Source organism: Salminus brasiliensis, chromosome 2 (genome assembly GCF_030463535.1).
Source record: "Salminus brasiliensis chromosome 2, fSalBra1.hap2, whole genome shotgun sequence".
Taxonomy (NCBI): domain Eukaryota; kingdom Metazoa; phylum Chordata; class Actinopteri; order Characiformes; family Bryconidae; genus Salminus; species Salminus brasiliensis.
The window spans coordinates 50145994-50172228 of NC_132879.1; the positions used below are offsets into that span (position 1 = coordinate 50145994).

At 39.1% G+C, this 26235-nt stretch overlaps 1 pseudogene; it reads right to left on the reverse strand.

The window, feature by feature from the left end:
- Positions 1-1619: 1619 nt before the first annotated feature.
- LOC140549729 (scavenger receptor cysteine-rich type 1 protein M130-like) lies at positions 1620-25228 on the reverse strand (annotated as a pseudogene).
- Between the last annotated feature and the right edge of the window lie 1007 nt (positions 25229-26235).

Genomic DNA, 26235 nt, shown 5'->3' on the forward strand with positions numbered 1-26235 from the left:
CTGAACATAGATATTAAATATTATTGTGATTGAACAAGTCTATTCATATACAAATATCTGCAGAAAGCTGACAGGTCAGAGGTGACCATCTAGTTTAATTTATCTTAAGTCTTCATTACAAATTCACAAACAAGTACAGGCAACGATGCAGCTTATTCAAGTTTCATCTTGATAGGACAAGCGGTTTTTGAGAAACAGATATGTGAAAGTTATAGCGCCCCCTATATTGCAGTGGCACCAACGTATATGTATTACCCAGGACTCCTTAAGTGAACACATGTTTGAAGTTTTGTTACAATCTTTACATTTTCAAAATTTACAGAGTTATAGATTTTTATGCACGAGGCCTTTCTTGTGTGTTGATCTACTGAGGGTGGTAGAACTGTCTATTGATTGTCAACAGAGATGTCAGAAACACATAACTCATAGTTAAGTTTCTGATGTGATTGTATTTGCAGTGTTGTTTGGGTGTGAAAAGTTAAATCCTGTGATATACATGCCAAAATGAGGCCCAATACACCCCTAATAGGACTCATTGGAATACAGGAGAGAAGTAAAAGTAAGTTAAACTTGTCAAAAGGTGTGCATATGATTATGATTATTAATCAGAAACCGTCATCCAAGGTGGTCAACAACTTTTATTCAGATTGACCTTTTGACCTTTGTATAGTAAGCCCTAGACTTTGAATGGATGTCAAAATACCAGACGGGAACTTCAGAATATCATTGTGGTGGAAATGTTAAGTGTTTCTGAGTGCTTTAGTGCACCTTTTAGAGCCACAGCTAGCAACTCTTATTCTCAACATATACATGTGATTATAATTTTGAGATGCTGATGAGTTAGTGATATAAATGAAAAATACCATACTTGCAATAACTAATTAATAGTCCGCGTTGAGACCGCGTTGAGTAAAAGAGTCAATAGAATCAAATTCTAGATGAAAAAGTATGAAATATGGCCTCAGTCAGTGATATGTGGGGTCCAAGCTGAATCTCACAAGGAGGCCTAGCAGTGCTTCACTTTTGTAAATGTAATGTAAGGAGGAGCCCCCTAGGGTACTAGTCTGTGAATGGGCATCTTTGGAATACAGGAGACAAGTGAAAGTGAGTTAGAATTTGTCAAAAGGTGTCCATATGTTAAAGGTATTCATCAGGAGTCTTCCTCCAAGACATTAACTGAGTTTTGTTCAGCTTGACCTTTTGACCTTTGTACAATAAGCTGTAGTCTTTAAATGAATTAGTCAAAATTCCAGACAAGGAGTTACATTTCTGACATAACATTATTTTATTATTACTATTATTTACTATTACTATTATTATTATTACATTATTATAACAAGTTATTCAGGTCAGAGAACTGAATCAAACACTATGGATTCTTTATCTGTAGACTTTATAATATCATAATAATAGAGATTTTAATGATTTTAAGTGTTTGAGCTCTTACCCAGAGTGACTTACAAAAGTGCTTCACTGTTTACTCAGAAAAATAACCTTAGCTAGTGTATCAAAAATACCTCTAAGCTTACATACTTCTAAATACAAGTCAGTATAAGAAACATAACCTGAAATAATTACTGCATAAAAAGTAAATTTTTTAACAACATTAAAGTCATGTATTATAAGTCAGTCATACCGGGGGACACACTGCCGGAGCCTGCGGAGGCGAGGGGACCCCCATTCACATGGTCAGGCAGGGGCTGGATTCCCGGAGGCGTGGGGGCCGGAGACAGCGCTTCGGGGTCCGGGAGGGGTATGGTCCCGGGGTGCGCTCCTGGGTGCCGGCCCGCAGGCTCTCATGAGGACTTTCAAGTTCACAGTCATGGTCAAGTCATGTTTCAAGGGACTCTTACATTGACACAGACTTTTATGTTGACACTTTGTGTTATCGTCATGTGTGTGCTCACGATTTAATTAATACGTTCCACCTGTGGCTGGTATATTTAAGGAGGGCTAGCGCTAGCTGCTAGTCGCTGAGAATTGAATCTATTGGGCTCATCGGCGGACTCAGTTAATAGAAGTGAACCTTGTGAGCTTTTTGAATCTTGATTTTTTTTGCCGTGCTACAGAGTGACAGTATATATCTAAGACTAGCATGTCTCTTTTTCATGCTTTGGATTGGAATGATCATTTCCATGGTTCAGTCACACTGTATTGGAAAAAATCAGTTACCAAACCAATTACCAAACTTGGCCAAATGACTGCATCTGGGCAGAGTTATAAATCATGAACGTTCTTAATTTCCTCTCCCAAACTATTCCTTTAAAAGGTTCAGGTGAGATTTTGGAGTTTTTGCTATCAGTGGTGATAATTAAAAACACTGATTATAAAGACAATACAGATTATTCCTTCATTTGTCACTGTCACTCAAAACCTTGTGGTTCTAGTTTTCCAGTATTTTTAAGTTTTTAACAAAACTGGTAGTGAACATGGTATTCAAATTTGACGAGTGGACCAAAATAAATGCTCCAAAATGAAAAAAAAAAAGATATTTTTTTCTTCTGTAGATTTATGTTTTTAAATATTTTTTATTACTATAGTTTTTTTCTATCTACTTGTCATTTATTCAGTTTATCTGATTTTATCAGGCCAGCTCACAGATACACATCATTTAGTACCATATAATATAATACTGCTGTATCTCTTCATTAACAGTTCATTTTTATTAACAAAAATTATTAATTCTACATAGTAGTATAACCCTGGCAAGTAGGGAAGCTACTGGCTGCAGGACACAATCACATGTACAAATATTATAAAAATTCCAGTTTTAATGAACACTGATCAACAATTGAAGTACTTTGTGATATTCTTTTAACACCTACTAGAGGCTGACTGAACCCAAATCTAGCATTTTGTGTTTTTATGAACATGATATGTCAAGTCTATTACCTGATGGCCCAGATCAGACAGTGCATGCTTGAGTATTTAAACAGCTGAGTTTGTCAGCTCAGTGAGGCCTAATGCACTGATTGGGGTCTTTTTCCCAGAGAGAGAATAAATAGTCAAGTCAGAGCTTCATACAATGTTTGTATCTATATAAAATTTTGAGCACAAGTTTCGAAGGATGATATGCAAATGTGTCAGCGCTGATCAACACAACTCCACCTCCCTCTCTAGAGGAGTGTGTGTGTGTGTGTGTGTGTGTGTGTGTGTTGCACTGGCAGCAGTGTGGTAGGAAACCCACCAACATACAGGAGACAGGAAACACTCCACTGTAATACAGCTTTAATGTTGCACCTGCAGAGAGCTGATCCATACACTGATAACCACACACACACACACACACACACACACACACACACACACTTACAGCTTTGGTGTTTACTTGCAGTGTAAATGTGCAAACAGATTTCTTATAGTAATATCTCATAAGGCTGCAGGGCTGTAGCCCAGGGTGTAACATTTCTCCTGACTCCTCTTTAGGCTCCTTCCATGTCCTCAGTCTGTAGCTTCTCTCTTTTGTGTATTTGTTGTGGTCACTCTGGACTGGACACTTTAGCCTGTTGAGCAGGTCAGCTTACTGTGACAAAGAACTGTTGCTGTTGTTTTATATATTGTATCTTATAATATTGAACAGTACACATTATAGCCATGACAAGAAGACTATTCCTCCATCAGAGGCTTATTCTGTCAGGTAAACTTTGTAGTTTGAAATTGCATTTCGTTTTGCTCTCTAGACATTCAACTTTGTTTAGAAACAGAATTCAGACTCAGTAATTCTCTCAAGTCATTACTTTATTTTTCAGAAAATTAAACATTTAGTTTCCTAAAGAAAGATGCAGGTAAGGTGTACTCCATAGGGTGATGTGTTAGATGATGTTTATGACATATTCATTTTACACAACCAGGATGAATTTAGTCATTTTCATAATACAGACAGGAGTCAAACAAGCAAATGAAGAAAGCAGTCAAAGAAGTGGTAACAGAATTGAGACACTAAAATCAAAGATTTTGCATTAAAACTCTGCTTTAAGAAAAAAATAAAGAAAGTGGTTTAGAGTGTGATGAGGTAAAAAATAAAATTCATTCTAAACACAAAGTTGTAAATTAAAATATGGTGAAAAAAATGTAATAACATCCTCGAGTTTCAACATGCTTAAACAGAGTAATTGACCTGGTCTCTGTCCGATGCCTTGCTCTCAATCACTTCTATCACATTATATTAAAGTCTGAAAGTAGAAGAGCAGAAGTAAGTATGGCTCAGTATTTCAACATGATCAAAAAATATATGACATCATATCTGATATTGCATGTAACAATACTCAAAATGTACATCATCAAAGTCATTATAATACAATTCCCTGCATAACCTTGTGTAAGCATTCACACTGGTTTGTGAGCAAAGCTGCACATAAACTTTCTGTGCTGTTTTAAATGGAGAAACACTTTCCTGTCATCATTTCAAGATGGAAATTTCTAAGGATTTTTTATCATCCCACAAGATGATATATCATATTATGTCAATGAGTCAATGATTCTTTTTCCTAAGATTGTCTAAAATATGTAAAATATGGCAAATATTTGATCTTGTGTAATGTAATGTAAAATCATGCTTAAAACCTGGATATGGTGTAATTGTACAGGTAGTGTCTCTATTTGAGCTGCAGAATGATGGTCTTCTAAACACTAGTCATTAACTTCTGAGTTGAGTCTCTCCACTCTGACATCACCCAGACCATAATCTCATCAGAAGAAAGGACAATGACACAAATGTCTGGACTAAAGTGCACAAGGTCAGCATTCCCATGAGTCCCTGGACAATTCATTAATAATTAGTAATTAATTAATAATGAATTACTTAAAATACAATTTTAAGTCTTTTAAGGAAAATACTCTTTCAAAGTCATTTTCACTATTACTGTTACATAATGTCTAAACTTGTAACCACTTACAAGTTTAACCACTTCAGAAAGTATTGTAGGATAGGACTAAAGCCCCAATGTTAAAATAATAATAATAATAATAATAATCATCATCATCATCATTGGAATAATAATTAAGCCTTCACCTGTGTACAATGATTTCTTTTCCCATGTGTTTCTGGACTTGATTTTGGTATACGTAGCCATCTGTGTTCTCCTGCTGTGTTTCGTGTTTTTCCAGTAAAGTTTGTATTTGTTGGATATCCTGCCTCAACACTTCCTCTTTGTGTAGAAATGTCTACAGTGCTGCCAAACCATATGTAACTAATCTAACCAGGTACATTTGTAGGTGTACAGAAACTCAGTAAGCTGTAGACATACCTGCATTTTCTAAGTCCTGTACTGCAGTGATGACATCATCATAGTTTTCTGATACATACACAATATTTGTAGGAATAGATGAACAAATGCAATATTAATAAATTAATCATTATTACACATCTTTTTATCTTTGTAAGAAAAACAAACCTGTTGTGAAGTTCTCTCCAGCAAACAAGGCATCATCGTAGATCTCCACATTGTTCTCTATTAGACAATAAACACAATGCCAAACTCAAAGTCATCATTGTCGACCTTCAACAATTATCTAGTACAGTGTGAATTAACAGAGAGAGAGAGAGAGAGAGAGAGAGAGAGAGAGAGAGAGAGGGAGAGAGAGAGAGAGAGAGAGAGAGAGAGCTTACTAAGTCACTATCCACCCTCAAAAACATATGTGCTATTAGATATACATGAGATATAATATAATAGTTATGTATTTATAACAATATAAAGTATTCTTTAGGAAAGGTGTTATATACATTATTATTATTATTATTATTATTATTATTATTATTATTATTATTGTATTTGTATAGCACATTTCACAACAGATGTTACAAAGCAGCTTTAGCAAAGAAAACATCCTCAGAATGAGAGCAAGACAACTTGAGATGAACATTTAAAAGACTTAAAAAGGGGTCCAATCTCTCTCTGGTCGACACCAGACAACATATAAATAAAACAAGAACCTACGTGCTACATTATTCTCTAGTACTTCAGGAATGATGACATCATCATAGTTCTCTGGTGTGGTTTCTAGTCCCGCCTCACCTAAATCACACAAAGAGCAGATTTTACAGACACTTCAGTCCTCAATATCATTAAGAATGATTTATTAGTGAGTATAAACACACACACACAAACACACACACTTCTTGGGTGATTCTCTGGGGTGAATATAGTTTATGTATGTCATTTATTAGTTGAATATCTGAGGTTTCACTTTTTTGTTGTTGTTTAATTGAATTCTCTCTGAACAATGTAATGTAAGGAGAGAAATACAGTGCTACTGATTGTTCAGTTAAGCTAATGCTAATCAGTGAGATTGTGAGCTAAAAGCTAAATACACTAGCCTTATACTTCCTGCAACTTCTCATTTAGAGTAAGACTTAGAAAGAGGGAACATTTGTGCATTTCTGATCTACTGAAAAACTTAAATACATATGGACATATTTTGTTTGGTAGAGTGGCTACGCCACGTTATCACAGCTAGTTAAACCTTTGCCGTATGTTGCCTAGCAACAGTGCTCACAGTTAACAGACTACATTGTGTGGTGGAGGAATCATTACTTATAAAAGTTTTTTGGTAAACAAAAGTATTTATTCATTGAACACTGGTGTGTTTTATCATTTCATTTTATAAAAACAATAAGCCACTCCCATTTTATTACTGCAATTTTATCAAGGAAGTGTTAGGCCCTCTGCTTCACATCATGCCAAAAACATCCTTCTCCATCATAAAATATCAGTAACGCATGGCATCTTGATGATTACTGCGTAATTATAGAATACTCAAAACATTTGTTCTCTAGCCTTATTATATGATCACTTTTATGACTTTTTATATTATTTCTAATATTTATCTTAATAACATGCTCTGATCTTACCTGAGAGAAGCTCCAAATTCACATCCTCATATTGTGAATGCTGTTCTTCAGAGAGGAAACGTTCTGTGTAACAACAAACAAACTTACAACACATTTATACAGACTTACTAATCACCTCTCCCTCTGTCCTTCTCACCCCCACCCTCCTCTCTCTCACTTTCCTTTAATGGATTTTCTCTGGCCTGATCTGCACTGACCCAACCTAAAATAAGACATAGCAAATATCATTTACCTCGTTGAGTGTTTCTGTTCATTACGGATCTGCGATTAATCTCCTCATAGATTACATTAGGCCCTTTCCTCAGACCCTCATAGACCACCACTGGCCCCTTCTTCGAGAGCACTGTGAGTGGAAACAGTGGATTATGGTAGGAGTATAAATATGCAGAACAAAAGATTACTTCTTGGAGATCTTGTCACTTTGAAAATACTTAAAAAAAAACAAGGAGTCAGTTTTGCTGGAGTTTCCCAAAGAGCTTCATAAACCTTAATTTAATAAATAAAATAAATTAAAATAAAATCTTTATTGATCCTGCACTGCACCAGCATGGCTGAGGGATGTTCTCACTGACATATGACCACATAGATCATTTAAATGTAAAATAATAATATTTCATTATTGAGTGCTTCTTTACCCAGCAATTTTGAATCCCCAAAGCTCTAAGCCCTCCCATCCTTTAAGCCCTCCTGCACCCTGCTGCGCCTTGCTATCCTGTCCTAACGTCAACACTGAACAAGCTTGACTTTGGATTTTTGATAAAAAGATTTCTATTAGGGTTAAAATGATTGGTTAATGTTGATTGGCATCCAACAAAATCATTAAAACGGTTCTTTAATGACTTGAAGTCTTAAAATAAAAAAGGTTTTGTTCTTTTACAGAAAGTGGATTGAAGATGATTTCTGAATCTCCCTACCTCTCCAGATCATTCTGTTCTGGTTAAACAGCACAACCAGAAGCACTAAGACCAGGAGGAGCATCGATCCCAAAACCAGGAGGACGAATGGAGAAATGGATAGAATGGCTAATGATGGAGTTTGTGGAAGAGAGTTTGTTTTGATTGTGGTGAGACCCACTAAAAATAAAAACACAAAATAGAACGTTAAAAAATTTTGAATATTTAGAAAAATACTGAAATTAAAAAGAAGAGTACCTGTGATGGGAGTGGAAGTATCCTTTGTGAAGTGGAAAGAGATGGAAGATGGAAGTATCATTTCAGATGAAGTAGAAGGGACCAAGGATATGTCTACAAAAATAATAGAATCAAAAGCATAAACCATGTGTTGCACAAACAACTGGATAATGATTTGTTTGTTACTGTTACTATTTATTAGACCCGAAACTCTGAAAGTCAGCAGTTTCCTCTGACCTGTGCATGTAATTCCAGTGTCCTGCGTGTGGGAGCAGTCAGTGTGGTTCTTCAGGGAATGAGGACAGTCCCACAGGTGAAGCTCATTCCCTCTACACTTCACTCTGTTCAGCCAGATAGCTCCTCCACCAGCACCAAAGGCAGAACTCCCATTAGCACTCAGCGCCTGCCCACAGCCCAGCTGCCTGCAGACCACCTGAGCATCCCTAATGTCCCACAGAACATTACAGACAGACCCCCACTCAGCATTATGATACACCTCCAGCCTCCCAGAGCAGCTACCTACCCCTCCCTTCAACCTGAGAGGCAGGTGCTCTAAATCACACACACACACACACACACACACACACACACACACACACACACACACAGAAATAAAATGAGTGTTGTCTTGAAACTCACAAGAAAGCAACAGCAACATTCAGTAATTCTTTTTTACTTTAGTGAAACCATATTAAAGGTCAACTGATAAAAAAGGAGCGTTTAGATTGATTCTGATTATTGACATTCTGATGAATATTTTCATTGTTCACGCAGTAAATAGCCTGTTTGTTAAGTATCCTTACTTGAGCACTGGTTCTGGTTTGAGAATAAGGAGCATTTCAGATGGTTTTCCAGTGAGAGCTGTTTATTCTCTCCTGTAAATAAAAATATGCTGTATTAATATCAAACTCTTTGACTCACAAATGTAACTTTCAATATCTATAAAATAATTTATCCAGACATTCTCAGATCTTTACTTAATTACAATAATTTTATTGCTGTCTACTGTCAGAGGCATGCTCTCTCTCCTAAAAAGAAAAAGTGTCCTACCTGAGCAGGTAATCTGAGCCACGTCATTGTTATTATCACACGTATTCTGTCCCCAGGGGGAAGATGGACAGTGAAACAGAGTGGAGTCATGTTTCCTACATTTCACTTCATCCAACCAGTTAGGAGCTGATTCCACTCTTGCTTTAGTAGCCTTCTCACTCCCAGTTCTTCCACAGTTCAGCTCTCGACAGATCAGACTTGCTGTTTCTTCATCCATGCCATTTATACACACATTCCCCCAGGTTCCATTGTAGAACACCTCCAGATTCCCCTCACAGCCCTCAGTGAGTCTGATCTCTTTAAACTCTGGTGGGAGAAAGATTTTAATATTGCAGGTCTTGCAGGTCTTGCAGGTATTTCAGAATCAACACACTTACCTTTCATGTTTAATGTAAGCAGAAGACCTTTTATCCAAATAAATGCAGTGGGTCCAAAACTGCCTGCTTGTTGAGCAGTTAAATCATATTCAGAATAGTCGTTTGTGACACCAGAGAGAGCACTTGCGTTTGTGACTCGAGTTTAAGTTACACTTAAGATGAACACAAATAGACTTGAGACTTTACTTGCAGCTCTTCTTTAATGACTGCAGAGCATAACACACGAACAATAAGCGTCTTTCCATCATCCAGGCACAGTGTGTGAAAGTTACAGAGAGTTACTTCATTTTGTTGATTTTGGACACATCTCCTTTTAACATAGAAAAGAACATAGAAGAGAACTGCCAATAGAATAGGATTCTCCTGAGCAGATAAACGTGATAAACTATTGTCACCATGCATAATGCTGGATGTTGGCTTTAAGGGTATAAAGTCCCCCAACATTGAGCTTGGAGCAGTGGAACTGGGTTTTCTGGGCTGATGGTGCTAAATCCAATAGTTGGGGTGTTGGGGATAAGATGTGTATGGTACAGTTGCAAGGAGAAAGCTGCTGCTCTCCAAAAGAAAACTTTGGTGCCTTTCTGCAGTTTGCTAATCACTTGGACAAGCCATAAGGATATTGGAACATGGGATGTGTTGAGGATAGAGGAGACCGACAATAAGATATTTTTTATTTAAATGAGAAGTGTTATGTTTGGATGAACGAGAACACTGCATTCCAACACATAAATCTTATGCCACCCATAAAAAAAACACAGTGGTGGTAGTGTCATGGTTTGTGCCTGTTTTGCTGCATCTGGGCCAGGACAGCATGCCATTATTGATAAAACTATGATTTCTAAATTATACTAGCAATGCCAAAATGTCAGCTGTCATATATTTTACATTCATTTGTTTGTTTGACCTTTCAGTTTGGCTTATATTAGCTCATCTGAAATCCAGCATCTCAGTATTTCATTTTTCATTGAGTTTCAGTAAATAACTATTCAAGTATAAATACAATGTATCTCTCGGCCTAGTTCAGAACACACAAACACAATCATGGAGAAGACTGCTGACTTGACATTCCAAGTTACCTGAGCACACGACTCCAACATCCTCCTTGTGTCCACATTCACCCTCTCCACACAGCTGATATATGCAGTTCAACAGAGACGTCTCTTTCCCCTCACACTCCACCTCATTCAGCCATATGGGTCCGGTTCCAGGTCCAAACCAGGCTGGTACTGGGGCACTGAGGGCCACTCCACACTGCAGCTGTCTGCAGACCACCTGTGCATCCTTAATATCCCACAAGTCATCACTCACTGTCCCCCACCAGCCGCTGTGGAAAACCTCCAGCCTTCCTGCACAGTCTCCCCCAGAACCAACCAACCTGATGGAGCTACGAGCTAAAATTCATAGAAAATTTACAGACTAAGTGTGACTTCTTATTTCTCCTAAATACATTATGATCAGTTTAAACCCCTATACTAATAGAATTAAATGCATTAGTGACTATGATTATATACACACAGGTGAAAGTAAAGGGAAAGCATGAATATGTGCATGGAGACAGTTGCTTCCAGACAGGTATACGGTGGGAGGGTCACTTAAGACAGTTGTTTAGACTGATAGCTGAATTGTATCTTGAAGGCCATTAAAGCTGTTTTCTAGTGTTTTGTGGAAGACCAAAACCTTACTAACACTGAATGTTTCTCTAATTTGCCCCCCTATTCTATGTAATTGTCACAGTATGTGTTATTGAAATTTGTTAATATTAAGCTATATAATAATTCCAATATTTTTACCAGAGCAGGTGATGTACAGCTGTTCTCTGGAGCTGCAGTTGACTGCTTCTGCACTGCTGCAGTTCCTCAGATAAGCTTCACTCCCAGAACAGTTAAAGCCCGTCACACACATGTAGCTGTGTTCAGAACTGGATGGAGAGGAGCTGGAGATGTTGAGTACAGAGCCACAGCCCAACTGTCTGCAGACCACAGAGCCCTCAGACTCACTCCAGGAGTCCAGCAGAACTCTCCTCCAGTCCTGCCTGAAGTACACCTCCACCTCCCCCTCACACTCCATCCCTCCAGACAACCGCACTCGCCCCTCATGAAACGCCAGGGAGGAACCTGAAAGTACATAATATAAAATAGATTAATACATCTGACATATTGTGCTTTTGGTAAATACTGGATTGGTTGGCCTGTAGTTAGAGTTAAATGTATATATAGGGAACTAATACTCAAACTACACAATTGATTTTCACAGTTCAAAATCATCTGTGGACCCTGCATAGACAGTTGTTAAACAAGTGCTCAAGCTTGAACATGGGGTACATTATATGGTTAAAAGCATCTTCACAGGGTATCTTAGAATTTTTATTTTTACAGGGAAAAATGTGGCCCAGAAAGCTTACCACTGCAGATGACTCCAGCATCCTGTTTATGAGAGCATGCTGTTCGACTCCATGATGAAATGGGACATTTTGACAGGTGTGTTTCATTCCCCTGACAATCAAACTCATCAGCCCAGATCCGGCCACTCCCCTCCCCAAACCAGTCTGACCCCAACACAGCCACAGCACTCCCACACTTCAGCTGACCACAGAGGACACTAGCAGCTCTCATATCCCAGCCTACATCACACACTGTGCCCCAATCACTGAGGTACTGGAGCTCCACTCGACCAGAACAGGAGTCTAAGCCACTCATTAGCCGCACCCCAGTAATACCTGAAACCACAACCAAGATAGTGTTATAAGAGCAAGTAAATAGAAAGATGGGTTGTAGATTTGAGGCCGATTTCATGGCCAGGGGTTAAGCCAATGTCATAGACAATATTTTTTAATGTAATATTTTAATGTAATCTCTCAATTTGAAAAGCAGTGTAGTCCAGTAATGCCTGTTCAGGAAAAATCTTATGTAATGAGATATAAGTAAGTAATATGACATTTTATACTTAACCAGAACAGACCAGTCCCACATCATTGTCATGGGAGCAGTTCTGTCTTAGTAAAGATGATGTTGGACAGAGAGTAATGTCAGATTCTTTGCCTCTACACTGAAGCTCCTCTGACCACACCTGACCCTCCCCTCTGCCAAAAGCAGCTGCTCCAAGCACCTCCATAGGAGGCCCACAGCCCAGCTCTCGACACACAACCTCTGCATCCTGCTGGTCAAAGTCAGCATCACACACTGTGACCCAGGTCTCTCCATGAAAAACCTCCACTCTCCCAGAGCACAGATGAGGACCATCAGCAAGTCTGGACATTCTGTGACCTGTGTGTATTATAACCTCATTAAAACTGTGCACAATATATAGTAGTGCATCTCATGAATTTAGTACATCATGAAAAAGTTCATTCATCATCACAATTCCATTCAAAATGTTATATTTTATATTAATTCCAAACAAAATTACATATTTCAAGCTTAAAATAGATTATATTTTACCTAGCATCAAATTATGAATACAAATTATTTTCACTATATACATTTTTGAGGTGCATTAGTATATTATCAAAGACAAATACTGAAATCTAACTCTCTCACACTCAAACTCTACTCTGAATATGGTTCAAGTTTATCGTTGAAATGTATGCAAAAACAGGTTAATATTTAGTTATCTTTGCAGGCTAATGTTTCCAAAAACATAAAGAGTACACACACAAACACATGAGGCAATTTTAAAGAAGTGAATATGGCACATGTGTAAATCTGCCAAGAGCAGGACATCCTCACAAACTGAGTGACTGTGCAATAAGTAGACTAGTGAAGGAGGCCACCAAGACACATATATTACATGGGACATTGTATATTCAAAGCCGGTCATCACAAGTAAAAGCATTAAGAACTTTAACACTTAGTTAATAATGCTTATCTTGGTGCAGGTTATGATCTGATGTATATGTTACCAGAAGCACATTTGTGAGGTCAGACACTTATGTTGCAGTCTCTGCTTGTTACGGGACCAGCAGGGAGCAGACCCATTTGCAGTAAGGAAAGCCTGTAGGACAGGCTGTGTTTAATATAAACGTGGGTGCTTTTGTGTACTGTGTGAGAACAGTTGCTCCCAGATGGGTTTGAAACACCAATGGGTTTAAACCTGTCAATTGGGGTTTAAAACCTTACCAATGCCCCACCAGCAAGCACAGGCAATTGGTAGAGTCGCACCCCTTAAAACAATGAAATAAAAAAGGCGGAAAAACCAAAAAAAGGCAATGCCAAGATGGTGTAGCTCAGACAGTTAGCACAACATCTAAAGAAAAACAAATAAATGCACCTCTCTCTCTCTCTCTCTCTCTCTCTCTGAGAAGGGGAACTAACTGAAACAGCTCTGTAAACAATGAAACAAAAGACCAAAACTTTCTTTGAGCTATTTGATTGTTGAGCTGTGGGCTCTTTCTTTCACTTCCGTGTAGTATACTGGTCATCTCTATACAAAGGTGTGACAGAGAAATGCCATTTGTCTCAGCCCTAAATGCTGTGACCACCAGGTGTGTCTGATTGGCACTGATTTACTTCTAGGATCTCTGGGGATTGGAGTTCCCTTGGGTAACAGTGCCTCACTGCCAATGCCCTCTGCTCTCAAGCAAACAGCTGGCCATATATGCTGAGAGCTATTGATAAGACGAGTTGCAGGAGACCGGGCTAGAGGTGTCCCAGAAATGACACTGTGGAGGCATGGAACTCCAACTTTTTCAGTATGACACACAGGCGGTTCTCCAATAACAATGGGGGAACCCGCCTGACATGCCCTATGTGTTTCTCAAGAGACTGGCTTTAAATGAGCATGTCATCGATGTAGACATATACATAATGTCCCTGGGTCTCCCTAAGTACTTTGTTTAGGAAGCTGGGGTGATCATGAGCACCAAATGGCATTACCTGGTACTCATAATGCCCAGTGGGGGTGATAAATGCCGTCTTCCAGTTTAGGGCCACCCTTCATTCAATTTCACTCAATGGAACGATAAGAATCACATGATGGAAGGGAAATATACAAGGAAACATAACATTTCTCCAAACAAAATATAATTCTCAACCACTTCCCAAATATAATATAAGTAACACACACACATTGTATATTTAAATAGATTGAAGCATACCTGAACAGATAACTCCAGCATCTATATTATGATAACATCTATGTTGACCCCATCCCTGTGATCCACAGTTCTTCAGTGAAGACTCTGATCCACTGCACTGAACCTGACTCATCCAGATTGGTCCAGATCCTGGTGTAGCTGCATCAATACTAAGTACCTCTCCACAGTCCAGCTTTCTACACAGAAATGTAGCCGCTATTTCATTCCAGCCAGCAACACACAGTTCCCCACTGTCCTCTGTGAAGAACTTCTACTCTCCCAGCACAGCGACTTCCACCATCCATCAGCCTCATACTGTCTGTGGGAAAGAAAGGAAAAGAGAGAAAATTAAGAGAAAAAAGAAAAAGAAAGGGGGAAGATGGTGAGATCAAACGAGAAATCGACTGTATTAAATATTTCATTTCATTTAAGTGTGAACCTGTGATATTTATTGTAAAAACAAGCAAATACACAAATAAACAAACAAATGACTTACCACCACACACCAGTCCCACATCATTATCATGGGAGCAGTTGTGTTTGAGTGAAGATGATGTTGGACAGAAGTGAAGCTGAGATTCGTTGCCTAGACACTGAAGCTCCTCTGACCACACCTGACCCTCCCCTCTGCCAAAAACAGCTGCTCCCAGCACCTCCACAGGAAGCCCACAGCCCAGCTCTCGACACACAACCTCTGCATCCTGCTGGTCAAAGTCAGCATCACACACTGTGACCCAGGTCTCTCCATGAAGTACCTCTACTCTCCCAGAGCAGTGAGAACCACCAACCAGCCTGACTTCTAAAATGTTTATCAGGAGAAAGTAAAGATAATTCCAGGATATGTACTGATATGTCACTGCTCACGAGTCACAGCCACACCAGTCAAAATTATTACATGACATTCATCCACAAGTACATTTCCAGAATGGGTAATGATAAAAAATACTGTGATGACTCCCTTTCAATGCTAAGTTACCACCCAATGCAGCAAGCATAGCCAGTGTGCTGACTCAGTTTTGTTTTGATAATGTGCATTCATTTGACCTCAGCTTTGCCAAGCATACGTTCAGCGGTACGTACTATGTAGGGTAATGATAAGAATGATGACCATTTTTAGTTTAACTGCAACTACACCTGTTTTTTTTTTTGCTTGCTGTGTTGCTTAGATAGACTCAGTGAGAAAGTGTGCAAAGGTGATCACTGACTTAATATAGTACTGAGGAAGCTACTCTTCACCAAATCGTACCTTGTGACCTAATATGATTGCTGTTTGTCATTTTTGGATTAAGGTGATTGATTAGTAAGTCTAGTATAATAAGAGTTTATGTTATAAGTGTGATTTGATGTTCCTTATAAGTTAGTGATGACAACAGTCACCACCAATATGTATAGCCACATTTAGGACTGCTTAAGTATAGGGATTGAGGGGTTGCTATAACTCTCGGACTCAACAGTTGAGCCAAACTTCTTATAAGCAACTCTGTTCACTCAGCAGCAATATCTGCAACTCCGCCAGGAAGTTATTTCCAGTCACATAAGACTAGACTCCTATCTCTATGAATGAAAAGAGACTAAAATACTCAAAATTGATGGCCAAATTACCGTTTCCAAAACAATTTGTAAAATGCTGATGAAACCTGACAAAAACCTCATGAATTGTTCTGGCAACTGAGATTGACCAGATCTCCACATTGAGGGCGATTTTCTCCACTAGCACATTGACTGTCCACCACTCGGAGCATAACCAGCAAGAAAATTGGTTGTTTTTGTTGAATGGTGAGAGTTTATCCTCAAAAAGAGGTCATGTTAAATGTTTTGAGAACTCCCTATCATACTTCGATAAATGGCAGGTCTCCTGATGTATAACATCTCTGGTTGAGCCACATCCACTCAGGACAAGCCTGTCAGAGTGGAGCTTGCAAATTAAACATCATTGCAAACCACAAGTAAGACTTTATTGTGGATTTATGATATGTACCCATTATATGTTATAGACAATTTCTGTTTCATCCACCACAATAGGACATATGAAATCTCCCCCAAATTGTAAAATTTACCTGAACAGATGGCTCCAGCTTCTTTAGAATGATCACAGCTATGTTTACCCCATCCTGCTGATCTACAGTGTTTCAGTGTAGACTCTGATCCACTACAGTCCATATCATCCATCCAGATTGGTCCTGATCCTGATCCAAACGGAGCTTCACTCAGTGCATCTACAGCCTCTCCACAGCCCAGCTCTCTACACACCACTGCAGTATCTCTCATATCCCAGTCATCATCACACACTGTTCCCCACTGTCCTCTATGAAGAATCTCCACTCTCCCAGCACAGCGACTGCCACCATCCACCAACCTCACACTGACTGCACAACAGCAAGCAAGACAGAGAGAGAGAGAATTACAAAAAACATCAAAGGCCTTTAAATGATATCAATTAAACAAAGTAAAATTTCTTTAAAAAAAAAGGAAAACAGAGAAATATGTAAATATAATCACAATTATAAAGAGTGCATTTTAAACTATAAATATACCCTAAATATATCTATTAGTATTTTCTACTTTGTAGCAAAAATGAGATTAATTATGAAAATGTAGCACCTACCAGCACACACCAGTCCCACATCATTATCATGGGAGCAGTTGTGTTTGAGTGAAGATGATGTTGGACAGAAGTGAAGCTGAGATTCGTTGCCTCTACACTGAAGCTCCTCTGACCACACCTGACCCTCCCCTCTGCCAAAAGCAGCTGCTCCCAGCACCTCCACAGGAAGCCCACAGCCCAGCTCTCGACACACAACCTCTGCATCCTGCTGGTCAAAGCCAGCATCACACACTGTGACCCAGGTCTTATTGTCAAGCACCTCTACTCTCCCAGAGCAGAGAGAACCTCCAACCAGTCTGACTTCTAAAAGAGATATTATTTAACAGTAAGGGTTAATGATGTTTAATATAATGATCTTGAAAATATATTAGACAATGCATGGTTCTTAAATATAAATACATCTATTTACAAATCCGTAGGTACTGGGTTTCTAAAGAAGTTGTACATTCAAATAAATAAGATTAAATGCAACAAATGAAAGTGGATCAGTATTACAGACTTGCTAATTGTGGGTTGAGAGTTCCAGTGTGCAGCAGTTTGGTGACTGCTCTGTTCTAACACACTAATTTAGCTTGGTAGTTGATAAGTCGAATCAGGGTGCGTTTAGCAGGAAAATCACTAAACTGTGCTGGACACCATATAACCCCTGTTTAAATGAATTTACCTGAGCAGATGACTCCAGCATCTTTAGAATGATCACAGTTATGTTTACCCCATCCTGCTGATCTACAGTTCTTCAGTGTAGACTCTGATCCACTACAGTCCACATCATCCATCCAGATTGGTCCTGATCCTGATCCAAAGTGAGCTTCACTCAGTGCATCTACAGCCTCTCCACAGCCCAGCTCTCTACACACCACTGCAGCATCTCTCATATCCCAGTAATCACCACACACTGTTCCCCTCTGTCCTCTATGAAGAACCTCCACTCTCCCAGCACAGCGACTGCCACCATCCACCAACCTCACACTGTCTGTAAGAGGGAGGGAGATGCATATACAGAGGAATGCAAAAATCTGGACACCTGTTGTCAACATTTCTGTTACTGAGAATAGCTAAGAAAGTAAAAGATGACCTGATTTCATAAATACATTACGTTAAAGATGAAACATTTATTCAATAGGTTACTTGTTAAGATGTTCCTTAGAAAACCTCTGATGCTGAAATCTAAAAGGATGCAGGAAAGGTTTTGTTTTTCTAAGAAGGTCATGTTTTTGCAGGAGTCGTCTCATAGTAGAACAGTGCAGTAACACTTCAGTGCCTATTAAATGTTCCCAAAGGTCTTTTGCAGTAAAACAGGGGGTTTGATTAGATTTTTTTCCAGCATTTCTGTGAGTAGCTCTCTCTCAGACCTTAACTTAACCTGCACCAGTCTTGTTAAGTACCATGTCTCAGGTGAAATATGCAATTTGTTATTTGCCAAAGGTTGTTGTATGACCTCTTGGTGGCATGATGCGACATGTACAGGGGTCACTCTTGGCACAAATGAATGAAGCTATTTTCTGCTGCAGCTCAACCTGAACTCAAAATTATCCATGAATGATCACTACAGCAGCCAGCAGTTATTCCTGCCACTGTCAAACCCTGCTACAACCTAGAAATCAACCACAGTTCCACCCCCATAACAGCTAAGACCATCATCATGTGTCATGCAAATTTCATCTTACAGACTGCTTATCAGACGTACCAAATCAGAGTAGAAGAAGCTAGAAGCTAACTTTGCTTTTCAGATCTGTTTTGAGCACACTGACAGGGACATGTTTATGGAGGCTGTGACTGCTGGAGATTCCATGAACCTTGAACAGTATACAGCATCAGTGACTGGCTACATCAGCAAGTGCATTGACAAAGCTTCTGTTTTCAGGTCCATCATCACACACTCCAAACAAGCAACCATGGATGACTGCAACATGTGTGCAGAGTTAAGAACCCATGATTAGGTCTTTAAACTAGGGGACAAGGCAGACCTGCAAACAGCAAGCTTCCCTGGGCCATCACAGAGGCAGCACCCTTAAATGCAGAAAATCTATGGCTACTTCCAAGACACTGTTGACACATTGCACATAAACATATATAAGACATTTAAGATACATCCACCTGTTTCTAGATGTATCTTATATATCTTTCTTCCAAATGAATTTCAACGCTCGGTTTGAATCACAGAACAGCCAACAGACCAGACAACATAACCAATTTGGAATTAGGAGCAAGAGGAACCATAAAATTGTTCACAGATTATCTCCCTCATACTACTTTCAGCACATAGTGACAGTTTTAGCAAATTTGAGGAAAATATCTCTTTTTTTACAGGTTACCTACTGCTGCTTTAAGGTCTGAAAACTTGGTGAAAGTTAACTGAGAGCTCAGATCTCTTGGGGTGCTCAAACGTTTCCATAGTGCTTATTTTCTTTTTTCACTCTAAACTTAAGCAAAAGAAAAATAATACATTAATCTTGCTTTAACACTTTCACAAGTTTGGTCTCACCTGTGGCACTTGCCAGTGCTGGTTTCTGGTTAGTGTGGTCCCACTCATGCCAAAATGTTTCCAATGTTTCATCTTTAACTTTATTCCATCTGTAACTTTATTTAATATTTTACTCACTTAACGTTTCACTATAACAGAAAAACTGACCAGGGTTTTTGACCAGCGTTTGCCTACTGAATACATTTCAAACAGTCATCTGGAAGAACTACAAAACACATTTCTTACCAGCACACTCCAGTCCCACATCATTATCATGGGAGCAGTTGTGTTTGAGTGAAGATGATGTTGGACAGAAGTGAATCTGGGATTCGTTGCCTCTACACTGAAGCTCCTCTGACCACACCTGACCCTCCCCTCTGCCAAAAGCAGCTGCTCCCAGCACCTCCACAGGAATCCCACAGCCCAGCTCTTGACACACAACCTCTGCATCCTGCTGGTCAAAGCCAGCATCACACACTGTGACCCAGGTCTCTCCATGAAGAACCTCAACTCTCCCAGAGCAGTGAGAACCTCCAACCAGTTTGACTCCTGTAATATAAGAGAATGAGCAAAGAGAGGAAATAAGCAATAGAAAGTCAGGGCAATATTTCTGTATAAAAAGTTCTCATTCAGATTTTTCTAAATTAAAATCTACTACACATTGTGCTTCTTACCTGAACAGATGACTCCAGAATTTTGAGTCTGACTGCAGTCATGTTTACCCCACAGTCTTGACCTACAGTTCTTCAGTGTAGACTCTGATCCACTACAGTCCACCTCATCCATCCAGATTGGTCCTGATCCTGATCCAAAGTGAGCTTCACTCAGTGCATCTACAGCCTCTCCACAGCCCAGCTCTCTACACACCACTACAGCATCACTCATATCCCAGTTATCACCACACACTGTTCCCCACTGTCCTCTATGAAGAACCTCCACTCTCCCAGCACAGCGACTGCCACCATCCACTACCCTCACACTGTCTGTTCGATGGAGAGAAAGAAAAGGAAGAGAAAAAAATGAATGGACTTCTGGATATCTGTTTTCTCAAATTTACTTGCACATAATTTCCCTGTTTGTGTATTGTGTTCAGTTGTTAATGCAAGATCATTCAAACTCCTCAGCTTAGTGTTTTTCAAAGAAACAATACAATAATGTTTTAAAGTACTTAAGTCCTTGAGTACTTTGATTGCAAAATTATACAAAATTACAAAAAAATACACTTGAGCATACACTTGGTAAAAAGATATTCCACTGGGTCCCACAACTCTCAAACAACTACCAATCTTGACATAATACTCAATGCTTATTTAATGCATTTTTTAGGCCCCTGTCAGTCACAGGGCCCCCACCCTCATGTGTATCTGTTTGTAAATTTTCGTTAAGATTTGATCTTGAATGAAATGTAAAAAAAAAACTTGAAATGATGAGAGATGATTTGAGAGTTGAGAGTTTTGTTAGACAATAAATATATGATATGAATGGAGCCCATAGGAGGAATGAAATTGTATTTATGTAATTGCATTATGATTATTAGCATGATACTTTTTAAGATAAGTTTTGTTATGCTGAAGCCGTATGCTAAAATAATAAAAGTTTTTTCCAACCATTCTTCTCTTTGTATCTTCCCCATACTCTTCCCCATAATGAGAGTGAAAACTGAATTTTTTAATTATTTGCTAATTTATTAAAAAGGAAAAATTTAAATTTCACATAAAATTTAGCTCTGGAAGCCTCCCATTTCTCTTGATCATCTTTGAGATGTTGCAGAAGAGAAGATACACACCTGTCTATTTAAGATAAGGTTTCATAGCCGACAATGCATATTAGAGCAAATCCCAAGCCATGGGGAGGAAATAACTGCCTGTAAAGCTCAGAGACAGGGTTGTGAGGAGGCACAGATCTGGAGAAGGCTACAAAAAGTTTGCCTGCAATGAAGGTTCCCAAGAGAATAGTGGCCTCCACAATTCTTAAATCAAGAAATTTGGAACGACCACACTAAAGTAGTCTGGTGACCTTGGTTGGAGAGGTCACCAAGAACCTGAGCCACAAAGATGTATGCAGATGGGAGAAACTTCCAGAAGGTCAACCATAACTGTAGCATATATGGCCAGACAGAAGTCTCTTATCAGTAAAAGAAGTAAAAAAAAAAACAAAAAAAAACGGAAGGACTCTCAGACTGTAAGAAAAAAGATTATCTGGACTGATAAAATCAAGACCTTTTTTATCTCAATTCTAAGTGTCATGTCTGGAGCAAACCGGGCACTGCCCATCACCTCCCCAATGCCTTCCAACACTAAAGCATGGTGGTGGCAGCATCATGATGTAGGGGTGTTTTTTTAGCTGGGTCGATGGTTTACCTTCCAAAAAGACAATGACCCTAAGCACAGAGCTAAGACAACACAGGAGCAACTCTGCAAATGTGTTAGAGTGGCCCAGTCAGAGCCCTGAACCCAATGAAACCTCTCTGGGGAGACCTGATAATGGCTGTCCACCGATGGCCCCCATCCAACCTAACAGAGATTGAGAGGATTTGCAAAGAAGAATAGAGCATTCCTAAATCCAGGTGTGCAAACCTTGTGATATCATACACAAGAAGACTGAGGCTGTAATTGAGTAAGTGTAAGTGACTCAATACTTAAGTCAATGCAATATTTTTTGATTTTCCTTTTCAACAATTTCCACTTTTCACTTTGTCATTGTGGGATATTGTGGTCTGTGCAACAGATAAGCAGACCAGAGAATGGGCAGAAAGAGAGACATGCCTCCTTTCTTATTACATCCTTTCCCAGCTTTTTGGCTTTTGAGATTCAAATGTATGGTGTATAGTACCTGATCTCTCATATCATCTCAGAGTTGAATAGGGATAGACAGATTGAGTTGAATAGATATAGATAGATAGATAGAGAGTTGCAGAGGGATAGATAGACAAACAGATAGTTGCAGAGGGATAGATAGACAGATAGAGAGTTGCAGAGGGATAAATATACAGACAGATAGTTGCAGAGGGATAGATAGACAGACAGGCAGACTAAAAATGAAAATGAAACTGGCTGCAGGGGCAGAGATGGCAGTAACACAGCCAGGTGTGGATGAAGGGGAGTAAAATGAGGAGATCTGGACGCAGCAGCAGCAGGTTGGGACAAGGAACTCTGAAGGTAGCAGTAATTACCTATTCAAGCAACTCATTACCTCAGTTATAGTGCTATCCAACTCTTCGAGCAAGCAGTGGTGCTTTAGAGTTTTGGAGTTTAGACATGGAGTTTAAACATGTGATTACATGATGTAACAGAGTACTTGTTTCATAAACACCTTCAATAAGATCTTGTAGAATCCTAATAAATTAAACACTTACCAGAACACACCAGTCCCACATCATTATCATGGGAGCAGTTGTGTTTGAGTGAAGATGATGTTGGACAGAAGTGAATCTGAGACTCGTTGCCTCTACACTGAAGCTCCTCTGACCACACCTGACCCTCCCCTCTGCCAAAAGCAGCTGCTCCCAGCACCTCTACAGGAAGCCCACAGCCCAGCTCTCGACACACAACCTCTGCATCCTGCTGGTCAAAGCCAGCGTCACACACTGTGACCCAGGTCTCTCCATGAAGAACCTCTACTCTCCCAGAGCAGTGAGAACCACCAACCAGCCTGACTTCTAAAATGAGGAAAAGAGAAATCATTATAATACTCTTACAATATATCCTCTATTATAACACTGATATCACTCACTGTTATCACATTTCATCACTGACACTGAAAAACACAAAACTATGGTGAGGCTGATTTTTTAACAGGACAGTTGTGTTGGCCATTTATTGAACAGCCTGCAATACCTGGTGAAAACCTGGTGACTTATGGTGAAAAGGGTTTGTGCTGTTGAGGACTTATGAATGACTTGATATTACCAATGATATTTTTGTTATATCAAAAAAACTGAATTTACATGATTTATCACTCACTCCAGATGTAGGTGATCAGCCAAAGACAGGATTCCTACCTGATTTTTAGTTTACAACAGGAGTCACTAGGCTAGCTCTGCTTCAAAACACTGAACTTTAAGCCACCTAATCTCTGTAGATACATATAACTATATTTTGTCATTTATTTGCTCTGTTATGTCCCTTTCCTGCTCCGTCAGTTTTGTTTTCATGAGCTCTTTAGCACATAGCTCTATTTTGTTAATCAAGACAAATGAGTTTTTTTTAACGTGTGTTTACAGAGTGACAGTGTTTGTTAGCAATCTTTTTCTAGCATGTCTCTTTCTCATATTTCAGATTAGAATGATAATTCCCATGTAAGTCTGTTGCATTGTTCTGGCAAAGAACCAAAAATGTCTTGGCTGCATTTGAGGTTAACAATACATTATGAATATTGTGATGGTTTATTTTGCCAAACTATGCCTTTAAAAGGTTCAGAGTTTTTACCATCTGTGGTGATAAGCAAACTTACTAATCTTAGGGAATTATTAAGGTCTTTCCTTAATTTGTCTCTGTCAGTTAAAAACCATATCTCCCGATATGGATATCTCCATCTCCAGATTTTTTAGAATAAATGGACCATGGAATGCTTTCTATTGAATAAAACCTTGAAAGTTTTCTTCTGTAAAGTTACCATATTGGAGATACAAGGTCTGCATGTGACAACAAGGTCGATTTTTAATTACACTTCTATTTTTAAATTCATTCATCTGCCATAATTGAACAAAAACAAGCAGTTTTACCATTTGTAGCAAATTACTTTTTTAGACCAGCTCACAGACAGCTTTAGCCACATAATTTAGTACCATTTAATATAGTACTGTTTTACCTCTTCATTAATAGTTTAAACATATTCTACATATTAGCATATCCATGGCACATACTGCAAGACCCCATCACAGGCCCTATCAAAACCCCAAAACACCCTCTATAAAAAATATATATTCTGGTCTGCCAGAGGGTTAGGAGTGAGAAAACATTCAAAATTTAATCATGAATACAAAATTAATACTGATACTCCATGTAAAGCTGTAATCTTAGTACAAAATAAAGAATGAATCTAAAGGTTAATTTACAAAAAACAGTGATTATATTACAATCTGAATTTATTTGTACTTTACCTGAACAGATCATTCCAACATCTCTTGTATGATCACAGGTAGGACCAAATACTTTTCGTACTCCACATTTGTTCACTGTTGACTCTAATCCATTACACACCCTCCCATATCTCCAGACTACTCCTGATCCTTGTCCAAAGTGATCAGCATTCACTAGATCTACAGCCTCTCCACAGCCCAGCTCTCTACACACCACTGTAGCAGCTTTTATATCCCAGTAATAATCACACACTGTTCCCCACTGTCCTCTATAAAGAACCTCCACTCTCCCAGCACAGCGACTGCCACCATTCACCAATTTTACAATGTCTGCACATGAGAGAGAAATAAAAAATGAATGCCCAACAGCAGAATACTGAATTCAGTCTCACATAATTAAAGCAGAAAACTTAATTTAACATTAATTACATTATTCTGATCAATTATTCTGTTCAAATACATTTGAAACAATGACTGTAATTAATGCTCTGATTGTATTTAATGTTGATCCTTTTCATTTGAGACAGTAAGAACTTACCAGCTGTGGAGAGTGTGATCATGGAGGACAGAAGAATGAGGAGCACACAGCTGTCCATCTCCCTCTGACCTGCACACACTCCGTTCAACTCAGCAGCAGAACAAGCTTCACCTCCGCTCCCCCAGAGAGACTAAAGACACTGAGAGAGAGAGAGAGAGAGAGAGAGAGAGAGAGAGAGAGAGAGAGAGAGAGAGACCCCACAGCCGCCAATCACACTCACTATGACCTTATTAGAAAGAGGTGAGAAAACCATCAAACATTTTCAGTGACAAATCAGAGGAGGCATTTTTTTCTTTCTCCATATTTATCAAAAGAGCGTCAGCGCTGATCAACACAACTCCACCTCCCTCGCTAGAGGAGTGTGTGTGTGTGTGTGTGAGGAGAGACGCTTGCAGCAGTGTGGTAGGAAACCCTCCAACATACAGGAGACTGACTTCAGAGAGAGGAAACACTCCAGCTTTAATGCTGCACCTGCAGAGAGCTGATCCATACACTGATAAAGCCCCTCCCAACACACAAACACACACACACACACTTAGCTCTTAGTTAGGAGTCACAGTTAAATTAAATATAAAGTATTACTGTTTTTATTACTGTTTCTTTAAAATGCATATACAATAAAATATGGCCTCATTCAGTGATTTGTGGGGTCCAAGCTGAATCTGACAAGTAGGCCTAGCAGTGCTTCACTTTTGTAAATGTACAGTAAATGTTGTAGGATCTTCCTGGGGTACATGCCCATAAAGTTATAAAAGTCTGTGAAAGAATTTGAAGTTAGAGCATAAATGGTGCCCCCAGTGGCCGTTTTAAGTCTCTTTACGTTCAACTGATACAGTCCATACCTGAACACACATATCAAATATCATGGTGATTAAACAAGTCTATACATATGAAATGACTGCTGAAAGCTGACTGGTCAGAGGTGACCATATTTATTAAATATCAATTCATCATCACAGTTTTATCTTGATAGGATAACTGGTTGCTGAGAAACAGATATGTGAAGATTATAGCACCACCTAGTGTTGCAGTGGCACAATTCTGAATATTACTCAAGGCCCCCAAGAAAG